A 19,272-nucleotide genomic window follows, 5' to 3' on the forward strand; every position below is an offset into this window, starting at 1 on the left:
ACTCACCCACAAGTAGCAGAGCAAAGTGTAATAAGTCTAAACTAGGCAAAAGAGGATGGTTTGGGTTTCATCTACTTAGAAAGAAGAATCTTGGATTTCACTTATTTCAAGTTGTGTTCTTTGGTGAAAATGCAACATTAGCCCAGGAATCGCAAAGTGTATGTAATGAGACCAAAATAACAAAACAACGTCTTTTCGCTTCCATATGTGAAGAAAGAAGACAAATAAGCTTTCATTGAGCTTATTTCAATTCGCAAGATGTTTTTTGGGTGTGCACTAGAATCACCTCCAACCAAAGCAAAAAGGAGGTTTGGGTTCCATTTGTAGATGGAAGAAAAAGAAGATGATAAAGCTTATTTCCAATTGTTGTTTTTGGCGTTAGAAAGCACACTCACCCCAAAATCAAACTGAAGTGTATAAGCCAAAATCAATATATAGGTGTTTTAGTTCCCTCTCAATGAAAAGAGGACGAATAAACTTGGATTGTTTTATTCGGTGTTCACACACCCACAAGTAGCAAAGCAAAGTGTAATAAGTCTAAGCTAGGCAAAAGAGGATGGTTTGGGTTTCATCTACTTAGAAAGAAGAATCTTGGATTTCACTTATTTCAAGTTGTGTTCTTTGGTGAAAATGCAACATTAGCCCAGGAATCGCAAAGTGTATGTAATGAGACGAAAATAACAAAACACCGCCTTTTCGCTTCCATATGTGAAGAAAGAAGACAAATAAGCTTTGATTGAGCTTATTTCAATTCGTGTGGTGTTTTTTGGGTGTGCACTAGAATCACCTCCAATCAAATAAAAATGGTGTTGTCGGTTCCATCTGCATAAGAAGAAGATGATAAAGCTGTGTTTGGGCTTATTTCCAATTGTTGTTTTTGGGGTTAGAAAGCACATTCACCCAAAATCAAACTGAAGTGTATGTTGTAAGCCAAAATCAAGCATAGGTGTTTTAGTTCCATCTCAATCGAAAGAGCACGAATACGATTTAATTGTTCTTTCCGTGTACATTCACACATAATTAGCAAAGCAAAGTGTAATGTCTAAACTAGGCAAAAGAGGATGTTTTGTGTTTCATCTTCTTAGAAAGAAGAATCTTGGCTTTCACATATTTCAAGTCGTGTTCTTTGGTGAAAATGCAACATTAGCCCAGAAATCGCAGTGTTTGTAATGAGACCAAAATAACAAAACACCGTCTTTTCGCTTCCATATGTGAAGAAAGAAGACAAATAAGCTTCGATTGAGCTTATTTCAATTCGCAAGGTGTTTTTTGGGTGTGCACTAGAATCACCTCGAACCAAAGCAAAAAGGAGTTTTGGCTTCCATCTACATAAAAACAAGATGATAAAGCTCTGATTGGGCTCATTTCCAATTGTTGTTTTTGGGGTTAGAAAGCACATTCACCCAAATATCAAACTGAAGTGTATGTTGTAAGCCAAAATCAAGCATAGGTGTTTTAGTTCCATCTCAATCGAAAGAGCACGAATAAGCTTTAATTGTTCTTTCCGTATATTCACACATAATTAGCAAAGCAAAGTGTAATAAGTCTAAACTAGGCAAAAGAGGATGTTTTGGGTTTCATGTACTTAGAAAGAAGAATCTTGGCTTTCACTTATTTCAAGTCGTGTTCTTTGGTGAAAATGCAACATTAGCCCAGAAATCGCAAAGTGTATGTAATGAGACCAAAATAACAAAACACCCTCTTTTCGCTTCCATATGTGAAGAAAGAAGACAAATAAGTTTTGATTGAACTTATTTCAATTCGCATGGTGCTTCTTGGGCTTGCACCAGAATCACCCCTAACAAAATAAAAATGGTGTTTTCGGTTCCATCTGCATAAGAAGAAGCTGTGATTGGGTTTATTTCCCGTTGCTGTTTTTGGGGTTAGAATGCATTCACCCAAAAATCGCAGTTAAATGTTTGTTAGCAGCCGAAATCAAGCATAGCTGCTTTGGTTCCATCTCAATCGAAAGAGCACGAATAAGCTTTAATTGTTCTTTCCGTGTTCATTCACACACAATTAGCAAAGCAAAGTGTAATAAGTCTAAACTAGGCAAAAGAGGATGTTTTGGGTTTCATTTACTTAGAAAGAAGAATAATGGATTTCACTTATTTCAAGTTGTGTTCTTTGGTGAAAATGCAACATCAAACTGAAGTATGCTTGTTTTGGGCTGCTAACAAATATTTAACTGCGAATTTTGACCAAAACACCTTTTTGCTTTGGTTGGAGGTGATTCTAGTGCACACCCAAAAAACATCTTTCGAATGGAAATAAGCTCAATCAAAGCTTATTTTTCTTCTTTCTTCACATATGGAAGCGAAAGGACGGTTTTGTTATTTTCGTCTCATTACATACACTTTGCAATTTCTGGGCTAACGTTGCATTTTCACCAAAGAACACAACTTGAAATAAGTGAAATCCAAGATTCTTCTTTCTAAGTAAATGAATCCCAAAACATCCTCTTTTGCCTAGTTTAGACTTATTACACTTTGCTCTGCTACTTGTGGGTGAGTGAACACCGAATGAAACAATCCACGTTTATTCGTCCTCTTTCGATTGAGATGGAACCAAAGCAGCTATGCTTGATTTGGGCTGATAACAAACATTTAACTGCGATTTTTGGGTGAATGCATTCTAACCCCAAAAACAGCAACGGGAAATAAACCCCATCACAGCTTTATCATCTTCTTCTTATGCAGATGGAACTGAAAACACCATTTTGATTTGGTTAGGGGTGATTCTGGTGCACACCCAAGAAGCACCATGCATATTCAAATAAGTTCAATCAAAGCTTATTTGTCTTCTTTCTACACATATGGAAGCGAAAAGACGGTGTTTTGTTTTTTTGGTCTCATTACATACACTTTGCAATTTCTGGGTTAATGTTGCATTAACACTAAAGAACACAATTTGAATCTTGGCGAAAGCCAAGATTCTTCTTTCTATGTAGTTGGAACCCAAAACATCCTCTTTTGCCTAGTTTAGACATTACACTTTGCTTTGCTATTTGTTTGTGAATGAACACGGATAGAACAATTAAAGCTTATTCGTGCTCTTTCGATTGAGATGGAACCAAAACACCTATAATTGATTTGGGCTTATAACAAACATTTAACTGCGATTTTTGGTGAATGTGCATTCTAACCACTAAAACACCAATTTGATATAAGCCCACTCAGAGCTTTATCATCTTCTTTTTATGCAGATGGAACCCAAAACGCCATCTCTCTCGCTGCTCTACCTGGAGCTCCGGGCAGCTGAAGGGGAGATTGTGTGCGACTCCTCTCTGGAATGCTATAATTTGTGTTTTGTATGCCTGCTGCTATCTGTTAACCTTATGCAAATAAAGCATTGCTTATTCTTCATCCACTGGCGTGCTTATTGGCTCCAGATCCAGAAATAACCCTGCCCTTGACGGAACATATACAGTGCTTTTTTCGGGGGGGGGGGGGACGCAGAGGAATGCATAAAACATTTTGTGAATGTACTTTTGTCCATTTACTATATTTATTTTTCCCGGTTTGAACTATAAAATGGTTATTTTCTTGAGTCAAAATGAGAGTAGACCCAATCATTTTTTTAGAAAAGAAGCACTGCATATATATACACACATATACATATATCCATTTTATTTTTATATATTTATTATATATATACACACACATATACATATATCCATTTTATTTTTATATATTTACAAACGGACACCTATATCTAGGTATGTATATTCTTGTATATAAACTTCCGTGGCCCACCCGCACCATCCCTCCGCCAAGGTGCACGAGAGGAAGGCCACTGGGGGAGAAAGGCAGGTGAGGGCGGGGCGGGGGGCAGGGCTGCACCCTGGGGAGAGCGGGGTCGAGAGAGCAACGTCGCAGCGCCTCTTCCGCTCTTTCCCCTCCCCTTACTGTGCTCATGCCTCTCCTCCGCTGGCACCTCCTTCCGGTAATCCTACCCTCGCCAAACATGGCGGCAGCACAGCCTCTTCCGCCCTTTACTCTCCCCTTCCTGTCCTCTTGCCTCTCCTCCAGTGGCACCTCCTTCCGGTAATCCTACCCTCGCCAAACATGGCGGCAGCACAGCCTCTTCCGCCCTTTCCTCTCCCCTTCCTGTCCTCTTGCCTCTCCTCCGGTGGCACCTCCTTCCGGTACCCCTGCCCTCGCCCAACATGGCGGCAGCACAGCCTCCTCCGCCCTTCCGAACAAGGAGTGCAGAAAAAGGTGAAACTGCCATGAAAAGGAGAGGAGGAGTGTGTGAGTGAGAGTGAGACAGGGAGCATCCTAGTAGAGATGGAAGGGGAACCCAAGGGTCATCTAGTCCAACCCTCTGCAAAGAAGCTCAGAGCTACAATTCCCAGGTCTTCTTTGGGAATTCTATGGGAAGTAAGAGTTTCTACATTCATGAGCATTCACTTAGAGTGCGCTCATGTTTTTACCTTTTATTGAAAGTGGCCACTAGTGACTTGGGTGGAGTATAAATAATAAAATTATATTGCTAATTTAACCCTAACCCTAAGTAATAAAATTAAATTTCTCCTTCTGCTGTTCTTCTCTTACCGTAACGCAACCCCAACTCTAACTCCTAATCCTATTCCAACTCAAACCCAACTCTCACTGTAACCCTCTGCTTCTTTATGATTTGTTTCTGTGTTTCTGGTGTTTTGGCTTGGTTATGTCATAAAATTGAAGAAATACCACCAGAAGCACAAAAACCAAGAAATATTCCCAAAATGAGGCAAAACCAGGAGACATGAAAACCAAGCCAAATCAATGGAAAAGAAACAATCTCACCCAAAACCGCAGAACCATTCAAAGTAAAAGAAGCAAAACAATTAAATGCAAAAAAAAGCAAAACCACCCCAAATTAAACAAACCAGCAGAAAACAAAAAAGAAGCAGTAAAGCCACCAATTACAAAGAAACTGGAAACCAGTTTTTAAAAAGCAAAATGCAATTTATGGGAGTCCAAAAGCACTTCAAGCAACAGAAATTAACCAACATAGCATACTAGTTTTCACTTAGTCTTGGGTTTCTGGTGAATGTGCTTTGTTTGCAGCTGGCTTCATTTCTTTTCCATTGGTTTAGCTTGTTTTTTGGACTTTTGCTTTATTGCTTCTTTTGAGAAGTTTTCTTGTTTTTGCATTCTGGTGGTGTCAGGGCCGCCCCTGAACCCCTGACAGGTGGTAATACTTTTGAATGCTTTGGGGGTTTCTGGTGAATCTGCTTTGTTTGGGATTAGTTGGCTTCTTTGCCAGTTTCCATTGATGTTGCTTTTACATGGTTCTTCTGCTTCTTTTCAGTAGGTTTTTGTGTTTTTAGTGGTTGACTTCATTGTTGGAATGGTCATTTCTGGTGGTTTTGCTTCATTTCTGGTGGTTTTCCTTTTATTCTTGGGATTATCAGATCTCATACAAATTAATATTCTCAAAGGTGCAAAACCCAAAAAACCTAGAAAGGAAGCAAACTCACCATCAATCCAGCACCCAATCTGTTATGTACTAACCTTGGGTCCTAGAATGCAACAACTGATTGGTCTTTTCCTGCAGGCCAATCAGGCTCCAAGAGGGAAGCAGAGTTAGCCAGTCAGACGGTACTCATTGTGTAAATAATGTATATAAAAGCATGAGGGGGGGGGCAATAAAGAGCATGAAATACATACAAGACTCTGAGTATATTTCACAATTGTAATTTATATAAAAGAATCTATGAAACGAAAACCACAGAAAAAATTCAACATAATCCCCAAAACAAACAAGAAACAACAGAAACAAACCACATCCACAAAAGATGAGAAAACCAATTGAATAGAACCACAAGAAACCCACGCAGTAAACATCTCAGGGAAAAGCGAAATCACCCCAGGCACCATGCAAAACTAAGGTTTAACTGGCTTTGGGGTTTCTGCACAATTTACTTTTTCCCTCTTGTTGGGGGTTTCTGGTGGTATTTCTTCTGCTTCTCACATTTCTGCTTCTTTTCAATTGGTTTTGGGATTCTGGTGAATTTGGTAATGATTTGATTGAAGTCTCTGTCTGGCAATTTTCCTTTTTCATGAATTCCTTCCTTGTTGGGTTTCTGGTATCTCACTTTTGGTTTTCACATTTCTCTTAGTTTTGCTACGTTTCAGGTAGTTTGCTTACTTTTGGGAATTATCCAGTCTCATAAAAATGAAGTGTCAGAGCTGCCCGAGGTCCCAGCTCACAAAGGACCAACGCCAGTTCATTGTTATATAAAACAGTCTTTATTGAAGTTCAATTTCACTTTCACAGCCGCGGCGCGCAGCTCTACGTCTCAAACTCTAGACCTCCGAAGCTCCGTCTGAATCTCCTCCCCCCAGACACCAGTTTAAGACTCTAGCCTTGCTCCACCTCTTCCTTTGCTCTTTCCTCCTTTGGTTCCGCCTGTCCGCTGGGGTCTTGCCCTTCCTAGACTCTTCTGACGCTGAGTCCCCTGAGTCTTCCCCCTGCTTCCGGCGGGCTTTAGGACCTGGTTCCCAATCCGGGTTTTCTGCTGTCCTGTGCGCCTGTACATTCGAACTTGGCGCGCGCGCCCAGCCCGCCACCTTCCTCCTGACCGTTACACTGCTCCTGTCACTGCTTCCCCCTTCGGGGAGGTTAGCTGGACCTGATGTCCACTCCATTCCCCCGCTCTCCGATAGAGGCGTGGTCAGCCCTGACTCATCTTCTCTCTCTGCTGGAGGAGACGCTGGCCCTGACACATGGGACTCTTCCCCCCCCCCCACTGCGCTCTGGTGGGGAAGCTGGTCCTGATCTCCCACTGCTGCTTTGGGAGTCTCCGCTGGCCCCTTGCTTCTGTTGCGTCTCCCCTGGGACCCCCCTTGCCCTGACCATAGGCGCTCCCTTCTGGGAATCTTCTGATTCGCTGGAGAGGCTAATGGAATCTCTCGGGTCACTGTCATTCTCCCCTCCACTGCCCTCAGATTCTTCCCCTTCGCTCTCCATTTCCTCTCTCCCCTGTGCCTCTGCTCCTGAGCCCCTGACATCCATCACCCCCTCGAAGCCCCCCTCCCCCTCTTCGGGTGTGGGTTCCGGGTGCTCCAGTGCTGTGGGGGTGAGTGCGGGATACCGTTATTTCCCCCTGGTATGCAGCCGGCCAGCTGGATCCGGCCAGCCCGTAGTGGTCTCGTCGACATCGATCTCCTCTGCTTCCATCTCTCTGCAGTTGTGCTCGAACCCAGGGTCTTCCCCCAAGACGTCCATGTCCTTCCCTCCCCCTGTCTCCTCGGGTGATGCTGCGTGTAAGGGTCCCCTCAGCAGTTCCCTGCTCCACCCCACCTCCGGTTGATTGTCCCACCAATAAGAGCGGTCTGTGCCAAACCCCGAGAGTGACCCCTCTGGGGAGCTTGTGTCTGGCGCCGTTTCCTCAGCTGATGAGAACCCCTGGAACGTGCTGGCTGAGAGTGTGGGTGTGAAAAGCCAGTCATCGAAAAAATCTGCTGGCATAGGTCTGTGTGGGAAGAGTGCATGGAACTCGTCTTTGAGGTAGTGCTCCTCCACGGCATAGTACGGTACCCACCTGTTGGCGCTGGCCGGGGCACCTTCCCTGGCGAGGAGATATTCAACTCCCTCTTTCCCCCATCTCAAGTCTAAAATCTCCGTGACCTCGTTGAGTGGCGCCGCCCTCGGTGACCCCTCCCCTGTTGGCGATTTGCTGAGTAGGTCTGGTGCGTCCCTTCGCGCCTGAAACCTGTGGGGTTCCTTGTAGGGTGTGAGCACTGACCTATGAAAGACCGGGTGCATTCTGGAGCCCTCCGGGAGCGTTAACCGGTAGGCCACTGGATTGATTTGTGCCTCAACTTGGTAAGGCCCTAGCTGCTTGTGTCTGAGCTTCTTCTTAGCTAACGTTCTGGCCGGCACTGCCTGGGCTGCTAACCAGACCCAGTCCCCCACCAGGATGTCTTCCCCGACTCTCCTGTGCCTGTCTGCCTGCATTTTGTAGGCGTGTTTTGCTAGTTCCAAGTGCCTTCGGAGTTGCTCGTGGACCTCCTACAACTCTGCTGCCAAGTGTTCTGCTCCCCGTGGCTCCCCCTCCCCCGTCGTCTCTAACCCGGGAAGGTTCTGGGATGCCGCCCATTGTTGGCGAAGAACGGTGTCACCCCTGTAGACCCGTGCTTCGTGTTGTTGTAGGCAAACTCGGCCAGCGGTAGGTAGTCCACCCAGGTCGAGCGCTGTTGGTTCGCGTAGCATCGCAGATACTGCTGCATGATGGCGTTGACCCTCTCCACTTGTCCGTTGGTCTGCGGGTGTCGTGCCGACGCTAAGTTGATCTTGACGTTCAGGATGCCCAGCAGCTTCTGCCAGAAGCTCGAGATGAATTGGCGACCGCGGTCAGACAGGATGAACAGCTTGGCGGTCTGTTCCGCTGTGGCCACCTTCACGCAAGGAATGAAGTGCGCCATCTTGGTGAACAGGTCTACGACCACGAGTACCGCTGTCTTGCCTCGCGAGCTGGGCAGATCTGTGACAAAGTCCAGGGCCACTTTCTCCCACGGTTCGAGCGGCGTCTGTAGCGGTTCCAGCAGTCCCGCCGGCGCCCTGTGTACTGGTTTGGCCCTTTGGCATGTGTCGCACCGAGCGACGTAATCCGCGACTTCTCCCCTCATCTTGGGCCACCAAAAGTCTCTGGCTACTAATTCCGCCGTCTTGTCCTTGCCGAAGTGCCCAGCGCTGGGCGCGTCGTGTAACTGCTGCAGGACTTTCGCGCGGAGGTCGTCTCCTGGCACATAGAGAGCCCCTTTGCGGATGAGCAGTCCGTCGCGTATCTGGAACTCTCCGTCCTTCACTGTGCCTCTTTGCACCTCCTCCATCTTGGATTGAGCGAACGAATCCGTCTGCAGCGCGTGACGCACCGCGTCCAGGTCCACGGTGGCTGAAGCGCACGCCCACGCTTTCGGTGCGAAAATGTGTTTGGCCGCCACCAGTGCCGCTTCCTCGAGATACTGCGGCTTCCTGGATAGTGCATCCGCCATGATGTTGTTGTCTCCCGGGATGTATTCTATTCGGAAGTCGAAATCCGCAAAGAACTCCGCCCAGCGGATGTGTCTCTGGTTCAGGAACCGTGCCGTGCGCCAGTACTCCAGGTTCTTATGGTCCGTGCGGACCTGCACTGTGTGTCTGGCTCCAATGAGGAAGTGCCGCCACGCCTTGAAGGCTGCATGAATGGCCAGCAACTCTCGGTCCCAGATGGTGTAGTTCTGTTCCGACTTGCTGAGTTTCCTGGAGTAGAATGTGCATGGCCTCCAATCCCCTTGCGGGTCTTGCTGCAACAGGACCGCCCCACCGCTCTGTCCGAGGCGTCCGTTTCAACCCTCATTGGTTTGCTGGGGTTTATGTGTAGCAGCTGTTCTTCGGACGCGAAGAGACGCTTGAGCCTCCGAAAGGACTGCTCCGCCTGGTCCGTCCAGGTGAACTTCTTCTTTTTGGAGCTGAGGGTGTCCGTGATGGCCGCCGTCTCCATCGCGAACCCCTTGATGAATTTGCAATAAAAGTTGGCGAATCCGACGAACTTCTGGACCTCCTTCCGATTGTGCGGGCTCTTCCAGTCCAACACCGAGCGGACCTTGGTGCTGTCCATGGCGAGTCCCTTGTCGGACAGCTTGTAGCCCAGGAAATCCACCTCCGTCATGTCGAACTGGCACTTTTCCAGTTTGGCGTAAAGTCTGTGCTCCCGTAGTCTCTGCAGGACCTCCTTGACGTCTCCCTCGTGAGCCTCTTGTGATTCCGAGAAGATCAGGATGTCGTCTAGGAAGCAGACGCACTTTTTGTAGAGGAGTCCCGCTAACACGTGGTGCATAAAAGCTTGGAAACAATGGGAGCCATTTTGGAGACCAAACGGCATAACTCGATATTCATAGGTGCCTAAAGGCGTAAACATGGCCGTCTTCCACTCATCGCCCTCCCGCATGCATATAAGGTTGTACGCCCCTCGTAGATCCAACTTGGTGAAGATTCGTCCCTCCCTCACCGTCACGAGCAGGTCGTCAATCTTGGGCATGGGGAATGCTGTGGGCTTTGTCCTGGAATTGATGATTCTATAATCAACTACCAGCCTCCGTTGGGGCGTGTCTTTCTTCTTCACGAAGAACACGGGACTGCCCCCCCACTGCTTTGGATTCTTGGATGAATCCCCGCTTCAAGTTGTGATCTATGAACTCCCTCAGTTCTTGCAGTTCGTCTTCAGACATGGAATACAGTTTTCCAGTCGGCAGCGTCGCCCCCGGCAGGAGGCCAATCTTGCAGTCGTAGGGCCTGTGGGGAGGCAGCTTGTCCGCTTCCTTCTCGCAGAAGACCTCCAAAAACGCCTTGTACTTGTTCAGTACCGCTTGCACCATGCCTAGGTGTAGCTGTGGTTCATCCTCTTGCCCTTCCTCTTCCTGGCTGGTCCGGATGCAGTGTTCCGCGCAGTAGGAGGAGCAGAAGGTCAATTGACGCTGGTACCATGCTAAAGCCGGGCTGTGCCTATCCAGCCAACTCATGCCCAACACTATGGGCGTGTCCGACAGGTGGGTGACGTTGAAGCTGATGACTTCGCGGTGATTTCCAATTTGCATTACCATAGGGGGTGTTTGCTGTACCACCTGTCCTCCCAGTAGCTTTCTGCCATCGACCGTGACTACGTTTAGGGGCATCGTGGCTGGTAGGAGCGCTATGCGATGTTGCTTGATGAAGTTCACTCCTACAAAGTCTGCGTTACTGCCAGAGTCAATGGTAATAGGGACTTCCAGGGTGAGTCCATTGGGCAGCTGGAGCGATGCGGTGAGTTGTACCACTGGTTTGGGTGGGAGGGGGTCTGTGGGCTGTAAAATCTCTGGGGACTGCTTCACTGACTCGCCTGGCTGGGCCCCAGTGCCTCTGCCTCCAACCAGGCTTCGTCGTTTCCCTGTAGCTGTTCCCCCTGCTGAACTGCTCCTCTTACTGTTGCTGAGGCTGCAGTGTGCCTCTGGATCCTCTGGGGACACTCTTTGGCCATGTGTTGTGCACTGTCGCAGATATAGCACTTCCTGTTCCCTCTAGGAGCCTTCACCTTGACTGCTCCTGGTGTTTGGGCTCTGGTCGCTGTCTGATCCCTAGCACCACCTATCTCCATCGGCTCCTCTCCCCGCCCCAGGGGAGGCGTGGATTGCGCGCACCCTGTCTCTCTGGGTAGGAAGGGAGTTGTTCTGGCTGGTGTGCGCGCCATACCTCCCTCATTCCTGCTCCAAGGGCGTTCTTCCAGGCGCACGCCTATCGCCAGCGCTCTCTGGACGACTTCTGTGGTGCTGTTAGGTCTCTCCCCCCTCGCCAGCTCATCTTTCACGGACCCATTTAGTCCCTCCCAGAACAGATCCCTGACGGCAGCGGAGTCCTTTTCCCAGCCCAGCACATTTACTAACGCAAAAAAGCGGGAGTGATATTGTCTCACAGTGGCTTTGCCCTGCTTCAGTCCATGCATTTCCCTCCTGGCCACATCCACATCTACCGTTGATTTAAAACAATCGTCCATAGCCTTGATAAATGCCTTTGAATCTTGGAGGGCGGGATCATTTTCGCGCCATAAGTTGTGCAGCCACGATTTAGCTTCCCCATGCAGATGAGTTATTATGAAGCCTACTTTCTCCTCCTCATCTCTAAAGTCTCTCCGAAGCAAATTGAGCGCGAAAACTATGTCTGCTCTGAAGTTAGGATACTGCTGTAGGTTCCCGTCGAAGTGGGCTACGATGCTGCCCCCCCTCTTCCCGAGGCCAACTCCCTCCGGCTTGCGTCCCGGCAGCCCCTCTTTGCCCACACTTTCCCACCTGGTCTGCAGATCCTGGCAGAGCGCTACTGCTTCTTCCTCTCTCTTTCTGGATGCTGCTACTTCTGCGTAAAGCGTCGTGACTGCTTCTTGCAGCTCTTTCACCTTCTCCTCTGTAGTCATCTTTGCCTATCTTCGTGAGCTCGCAAAACACCAAGTTTTGCCCCTCGCTGCGCCAACTCGCGCTGCGAGGGTTCAATTATGTGAAACGGAGCTTACTGTCAGAGCTGCCCGAGGTCCCAGCTCACAAAGGACCAAGCCAGTTCGTTGTTATATAAAACAGTCTTTATTGAAGCTCAATTTCACTTTCACAGCCGCGGCGCGCAGCTCTACGTCTCAAACTCTAGACCGCCGAAGCTTCGTCTGAATCTCCTCCCCCCAGACACCAGTTTAAGACTCTAGCCTTGCTCCACCTCTTCCTTTGCTCTTTCCTCCTCTGGTTCCGCCTGTCCGCTGGGGTCTTGCCCTTCCTAGACTCTTCTGACGCTGAGTCCCCTGAGTCTTCCCCCTGCCTCCGGCGGGCTTTAGGACCTGGTTCCCAATCCGGGTTTTCTGCTGTCCCGCGCGCCTGTACATTCGAACTGGGCGCACGCGCCCAGCCCGCCGCCTTCCTCCTGACCGTTACACTGCTCCTGTCACTGCTTCCCCCTTCGGGGAGGCTAGCTGGACCTGACGTCCCCTCCGTTCCCCCGCTCTCCGATAGAGGCGTGGTCAGCCCTGACTCATCTTCTCTCTCTGCTGGAGGAGATGCTGGCCCTGACACATGGCACTCTCCCCCCCCCCCCCCACTGCGCTCTGGTGGGGAAGCTGGTCCTGATCTCCCACTGCTGCTTTGGGAGTCTCCGCTGGCCCCTTGCTTCTGTTGCGTCTCCCCTGGGACCCCCCTTGCCCTGACCATAGGCGCTCCCTTCTTGGAATCTTCTGATTCGCTGGAGAGGCTCATGGAATCTCTCGGGTCACTGTCATTCTCCCCTCCACTGCCCTCAGATTCTTCCCCTTCGCTCTCCATTTCCTCTCTCCCCTGTGCCTCTGCTCCTGAGCCCCTGACATGAAGCAATATCATTAGAAGCTTAAAAAGCATGAAAAAAACCCCCAGGCACTAACCCTAACCCTGAACGTCCACCTATCCCCTGCCCTAGCCCTAACCCTAATCCTGACATTCTGGTCATCCATCTTGGGGATAACAATCTGGTGAGGTAAATTCAGTTGAGATCACTAAATATCTCCATCAGCTGTGCTTCCTCATCCCTGAGCTTATCATAGTTTGGTTTGGAATGTTGTAGAGGTGCTTATGGAGTGGGGGCAGCCTTCCTAAGAAGGTGGATGGGCAAGACACAAAGCTAATCATTCTACAACGATGTTTGTGTTTGAGAATGTGGGTGCTTATATCCCTCATGGCAGAATTATGTTCTGTGCCCAACAGTTGTATAGACCTGGTGGTATGCATCTTTCTGATTTGGGTTGTGACATCTTTCTGATTTGGGTTGGGTTCTTAAGGATCTGCAAAGAGCTCTGTTTGAGCACTTGTGTGTTTGTGGGTAGAGGTGAACAAGCACACCTGCCCAGACAATTTGATTTGGTTACATTGGTCGAATCTGACTAGTTTTGCCGATCCTCAAGTTGTTATATTTAATAAATACAACCTATTTATCCACTTTTGGTTGTCTTGACTCTTCCTCCTGATGTGCTAGGAACCACTCCGTTTGGGGGGCACTGCAAAACATGCGGTTTTTACTGCAAACATTTTGCCAGACTTTGGCCTTGATTTGGAGTGAATCAGGCGATGTTGGGTTTTGGGGTGACCTTATGACCCCTGTCACTTACTTGGTTTGTCGGGCAAAATGCTAAAAAAATTCTACAATGTCTGGCAAAATGCTACAAGACTTTTGCCAGACTTTGGCACCAGTTTGGAGTGAACCGGACAATGATGGGTTTTTGATATTAATTATGAACCCCGGTTTGATGTATCAATTACTCTGTTTATGGGGTGTTACAAAATGTGGGGGGTTTGCTGCAAAACTTTTACCAAACATTAGTTTTGATGGGATCCCAGATTTGGGGGTTTGTAGTTAAATGAAGCATTCTTTCAGTGCTGCTCGGGAAATGTGCAGTTTCCGTCAGATCAAACTAATACTACTGGATAAAATTATATGGTTGTTGATTATCAGACAGTTCTCCCATTTATCAAGGAAAACGTCTGTTATGGGTGGCTTTTGCTTGGTGTGTGTGACTGTTGACAGACAGATTTGAAAAGGAACACAGCTTCCTCTGTTTGTCTCGCAGTAACTTACTGGCCTTTTTGATTATGCAGTCGGCTCGCCCAACACTTCCAGTTGGATTCCGAGGACAGGAAATGATTCTGCTAAAGGCTTTCTGTGAATATACCGGTAATTCCAGTTGATTTGATTTAATGGTCACATAAAGGCACTTTCTTTGGTTATAAAATGATGTTGTGAGTCTTATATCTGAGCAGTCAATAAACTCCCTCCCCCACAGAAACGCTTGTCTTCTTCTTCTGCTTGGCATCCATACAGTACTTACATGTTTGTTTAAAGAAAGACTAACCCCACCCCGAACCCCACCTCCAGCTTTCATCTTATTATTCTAGTGACTAGTCAGTGTTCATAGCAACACTTGCTTTTGTTCCTAGACAAACTGCCCTGAAAGACAGTTACTATGAACTACATGTGTCTTCTTGATATATAAGGTTGTTGCTAGTTTCTGAAAAACACTTCTTTATCTTTCAACAAGAAATAAATGAATAGGAGGCTGCTCTAAGGAAGAAGTGTGATTGCATCTGGAATATCAGACTCTCTGTATTTTTATTTATTTACTTGATTTAGGGGTGGCCACTTCACCCCCTGGCTATGCCCATGTCCCCAACTAACTGAGCTTCTTGGGATCATCCTGCCATGCTGTGAGCTACTACATTATCCTGCACTTTACAGAACCTTCCTTAAAGAATAAAAAACTGAGGCAAATTTCCAGTCTAAACAGGCTACACAAAAAGAAACAGCAGCGATTCTTTATGTTTGACTTGTGCTTGAGCGCCTGATATCTCAGAAAATCAACATCAGTGTTGGGGTGGGTGGGTCAGGGCATTTCCAAAATGTTATGATAGATGGAGCCATGGATGTGGCCAAGGGGGGCCAACTAAATAAAAATACATAGCTAACTGAGGTTCTGACCCCCTAACAAAAGGCCTGCCTCCACTAACAAAAATCCTGGCTACGCCCATGGATGAAGCCAACTACAGTAACTCTGGTTTTGTCCCCACCCAGAAGTGTAGCATGTGTGGGCCGTGGGGGCACAAATTTGTGTCAGGGGCACAAACAGGTGCCCCCACAGCAGGCTCCCTCATTGGTGCCTGGCTCCACGTGAGAAGGAGCTGACCTAAGCTGCAGTGCTTCTGCTGGCCACAGCTCTGTCCTTAGGTTAGGCCTGACCCAGGGAAGAGAGCAGGAGGGTGGGTGGCTGCAGTGCACCTCGCTCCCAGTCACAGCAGCAGCTCCGCCTCCGGGTCGTGTCTGACCTGGCGCACTCAAGGAGCCTGAGCAGCAGCTTCCCTGCCCCTCTCCTCCCCTGGACAGGGGCATGTGGGGCATGCCCCTCCCCCCTCGTTGAGTTCTGCAAAGGCAGCCCTGAGACTGAGGAGGAAGGAGCTCACTGCTCATGCCAACCCTAGAGAGGATGTAAGAAAGAAGCAGGCTGTTGGAGGACAGCCAAGAAACAATTGAGCTTGGTGGAGCAGTGCCCCAGTCCCCCTTAAGGACGAGCCTCCACTGACAGGGAGCAAGAAGGAATTTGAAATGGGGAACTACAATATTGGCATGGGAACTACAATAGCTCAATGTTGCAATTTGTCTACCCTACTTAATATTTACCATTAAGGAAAGTATAAAGTCATGGAGTAAATCCTTTCAGGTTGTTGATGTGAAGCAGCAGACCTCAATCTGATACTGCAAATGTTATAGAATTATTGAATATTCAGAAGTATACCTCTCCACCACTCCTTAGTCAGGCTAGTTTTGGGCATTTATGGCAAGATTATCCCAAGTGGAAAGGAATAATGTATTTTCACTGTTATGTATTCAGTGGTCTGTCTTTGCTTCCCATTGTCTCAGGAATTGGGTAATTACCATCTCAAAGGAATGGCCAGACTACCAGGAAAGGCAATCAGATAAGGCATTATCAGATAACCTGGCAGACAGGAAAAACAACATTCAAATTTCTATTGTAGAAATTTTCCTTTTCTGTGATGTAGGTATGATGTTTGTGGGGGTGGTCTTGAGCTCCAGGGCAGGGAATTTCAAAATGGCAAGCACACATTGTTTGCGGTCCTCCTCCTCTCTCCTGCGTGTGGGTGGAGCACCCTGTTGCAACAGTTTAATAAAGATCAGGCTTACTAGCTGCTTTGCTTCTCAATATTCTCTGGTTGGCCTCTGTTATTTTCTCCTACCGATGGAGAACCTACAAGGTTCTCCAATACATAAAGGAATAAGGGCAGATTTTGTTTACAACAACACAAAGCCATCTGAAACTGTCAAATAAACTGCAAGAGCAGCAATGGAAAATTGCTTTCACACACTAAAAGTTCCCTGCAACTAGAAAGCCAGCAAAGCAGGGGAAAGGCTAGCTTTTTTAATTGACAAGTACCTTCTCTATGATGTGCTAGGCTTTGGTTTTTACGCATAGAAGTGTTATTCCTCACCTGTAGCTTGAGGTAGTATGGTCCATTTGGCCACCTCATTCTGCTGCATATGGAGAGTGCTGGAATTTTTAATTCTTAAGGAAACATTGTGTCTATTTTTCCCACATGAGATGTTTCTTTACTTATATCAATAATGTTATGAAAGACTTGTAGCATGCTTCAAGCTGATTAGCACTTGGTGGCTGTGAAGCTTTAAATACAAAACAGACACATAGTGAAAAGATTTCTACACACTGAATTTTTTATTTATTTCACAGAGCAATTGCTTTCAGCTTTGCAGAGGAGCCCGTAGTATCCAAACTACAGTACTTCCGTGAGAGCTGTGAAGCAGAGCTCCCTCCACTGGCTCTGCAGTGACAGGACAGCTCCCTCGGGCCTCCTCTCCCCACAACTGTTATCTGGGGCAGCCATCAGTGGGAGAGCTTTGCTGGAGGTCCAGCTCCTGAACTGTGCCAGCTGGTCAACATAGGAACAACTGTTTAGTGATTTGTGACTGAGATTTGATATTCCTCTTCCCTCCCTGCCCCCTTTGCCTGTGGGTAGGGACCATCTTGCTTTGATTGCATTTAAGTTGTCTGGTGGCCTTGTTGGCTGAACAGCGAGGCACAAATGTTCCAAATAAATAAATCTCTATACACAGTATAGAAAATTAGTGATCTTTGTAATGTGTGATTTTGTAGTACTACTTTGTAGTAGGGTGGCCAGATACCACATAGTATTTGAGCAAGAACAGAAGACCAAATAAGTGAATAAGGCTAAAACCGGAGTGGGGGGTTGGGGGTGCAAATGTGATTTACAAATCATAGAATCATAGAGTTGGAAGAGACCACAAGGGCCATCGAGTCCAACCCCCTGCCAAGCAGGAAACACCATCAGAGCACTCCTGACATATGGTTGTCAAGCCTCTGCTTAAAGACCTCCAAAGAAGGAGACTCCACCACACTCCTTGGCAGCAAATTCCACTGTCGAACAGCTCTTACTGTCAGGAAGTTCTTCCTAATGTTTAGGTGGAATCTTCTTTCTTGTAGTTTGAATCCATTGCTCCGTGTCTGCTTCTCTGGAGCAGCAGAAAACAACCTTTCTCCCTCCTCTATATGACATCCTTTTATATATTTGAACATGGCTATCATATCACCCCTTAACCTCCTCTTCTCCAGGCTAAACATGCCCAGCTCCCTTAGCCGTTCCTCATAAGGCATTGTTTCCAGGCCTTTGACCATTTCGGTTGCCCTCCTCTGGACACGTTCCAGTTTGTCAGTGTCCTTCTTGAACTGTGGTGCCCAGAACTGGACACAGTACTCCAGGTAAGGTCTGACCAGAGCAGAATACAGTGGCACTATTACTTCCCTTGATCTAGATGCTATACTCCTATTGATGCAGCCCAGAATTGCATTGGCTTTTTTAGCTGCCGCGTCACACTGTTGGCTCATGTCAAGTTTGTGGTCAACCAAGACTCCTAGATCCTTTTCACATGTACTGCTCTCAAGCCAGGTGTCCCCCATCTTGTATTTGTGCCTCTCATTTTTTTTGCCCAAGTGCAATACTTTACATTTCTCCCTGTTAAAGTTCATCTTGTTTGTTTTGGCCCAGTTCTCTAATCTGTCAAGGTCGTTTTGAAGTGTGATCCTGTCCTCTGGGGTGTTGGCCACCCCTCCCAGTTTGGTGTCATCTGCAAATTTGATCAGGATGCCCTTGAGTCCATCATCCAAGTCGTTGATAAAGATATTGAATAAGACCGGGCCCAAGACAGAACCCTGTGGCACCCCACTAGTCACTCTTCTCCAGGATGAAGAGAAACCATTGATGAGCACCCTTTGGGTTCGTTCGGTCAGTCAGCCAGTTACAAATCTACTGAGTGGTAGCATAGTCAAGACCGCATTTTACCAGCTTCTCTACAAGAATATCATGGGGCACCTTGTCGAATGCCTTGCGTCAAGGCATCAAGGTAGGCTACATCCACTGCGTTCCCTTCATCTACCAGGCTTGTAATTCTGTCAAAAAACGAGATCAGGTTAGTCTGACATGACTTATTTTTCAGAAATCCATGCTGACTATTGGTGATCACAGCATTCCTTTCTAGGTGCTCACAGACTGTTTGCTTAATGATCTGCTCCCGAATCTTCCCTGGTATTGATGTCAGACTGACTGGGTGATAATTATTTGGGTCCTCTCTTTTCCCCTTTTTGAAAATAGGGACAACATTTGCCCTCCTCCAGTCTGCCGGGACATCGCCTGTTCTCCAGGTATTCTCAAAGATGACTGCCAGTGGTTCTGAGATCACATCTGCCAGTTCTTTTAATACTCTTGGATGCAGTTCATCTGGCCCTGGAGACTTGAATACATCTAAACTAGTTATTCTGGGCTGTGTTTCCTCGGCTGAATCATTTGCTCCAAATTCTTCAGGTCGGGCATTGTTTTCTTTATCGGAGAAGATTGAGGCAAAGAAGGCATTGAGGAGTTCAGCCCTTTCTGTGTCCCCTGTTTGCATTTCACCATCTTCTCCTCTGAGTGACCCCACTGTTTCTTTGTTCTTCCTTTTGCTACGGACATACCCATAATAGCCTTTTAACCTCTCTAGCAAGCCTGAGTTCATTCTGTGCTTTAGCTTTTCTGACTTTCTGTCTACATGTGCTGGCTATTTGTTTGAATTCCTCTTTGGTCGTTTGCCCCTTTTCCATTTTTTGTACACATCCTTTTTTAATCTTAACTCAGTTAAAAGTTCTTTAGATAGCCACCCTGGCTTCTTTAGGCACCTTCCATGTTTCCGTCT

General features: G+C 47.2%; 1 long non-coding RNA gene across 1 annotated transcript; it reads left to right on the forward strand.

Annotated features, from left to right (window-relative positions):
- Positions 1-4,128: 4,128 nt before the first annotated feature.
- LOC114589720 (uncharacterized) lies at positions 4,129-17,156 on the forward strand. Its single transcript, XR_013390942.1, has 2 exons — positions 4,129-4,220; positions 16,760-17,156. It is a non-coding gene; the product is annotated as an uncharacterized LOC114589720 (long non-coding RNA).
- The last annotated feature ends 2,116 nt before the right edge of the window (positions 17,157-19,272 follow it).

This window comes from Podarcis muralis, chromosome 16 (assembly GCF_964188315.1).
Source record: "Podarcis muralis chromosome 16, rPodMur119.hap1.1, whole genome shotgun sequence".
NCBI lineage: Eukaryota > Metazoa > Chordata > Lepidosauria > Squamata > Lacertidae > Podarcis > Podarcis muralis.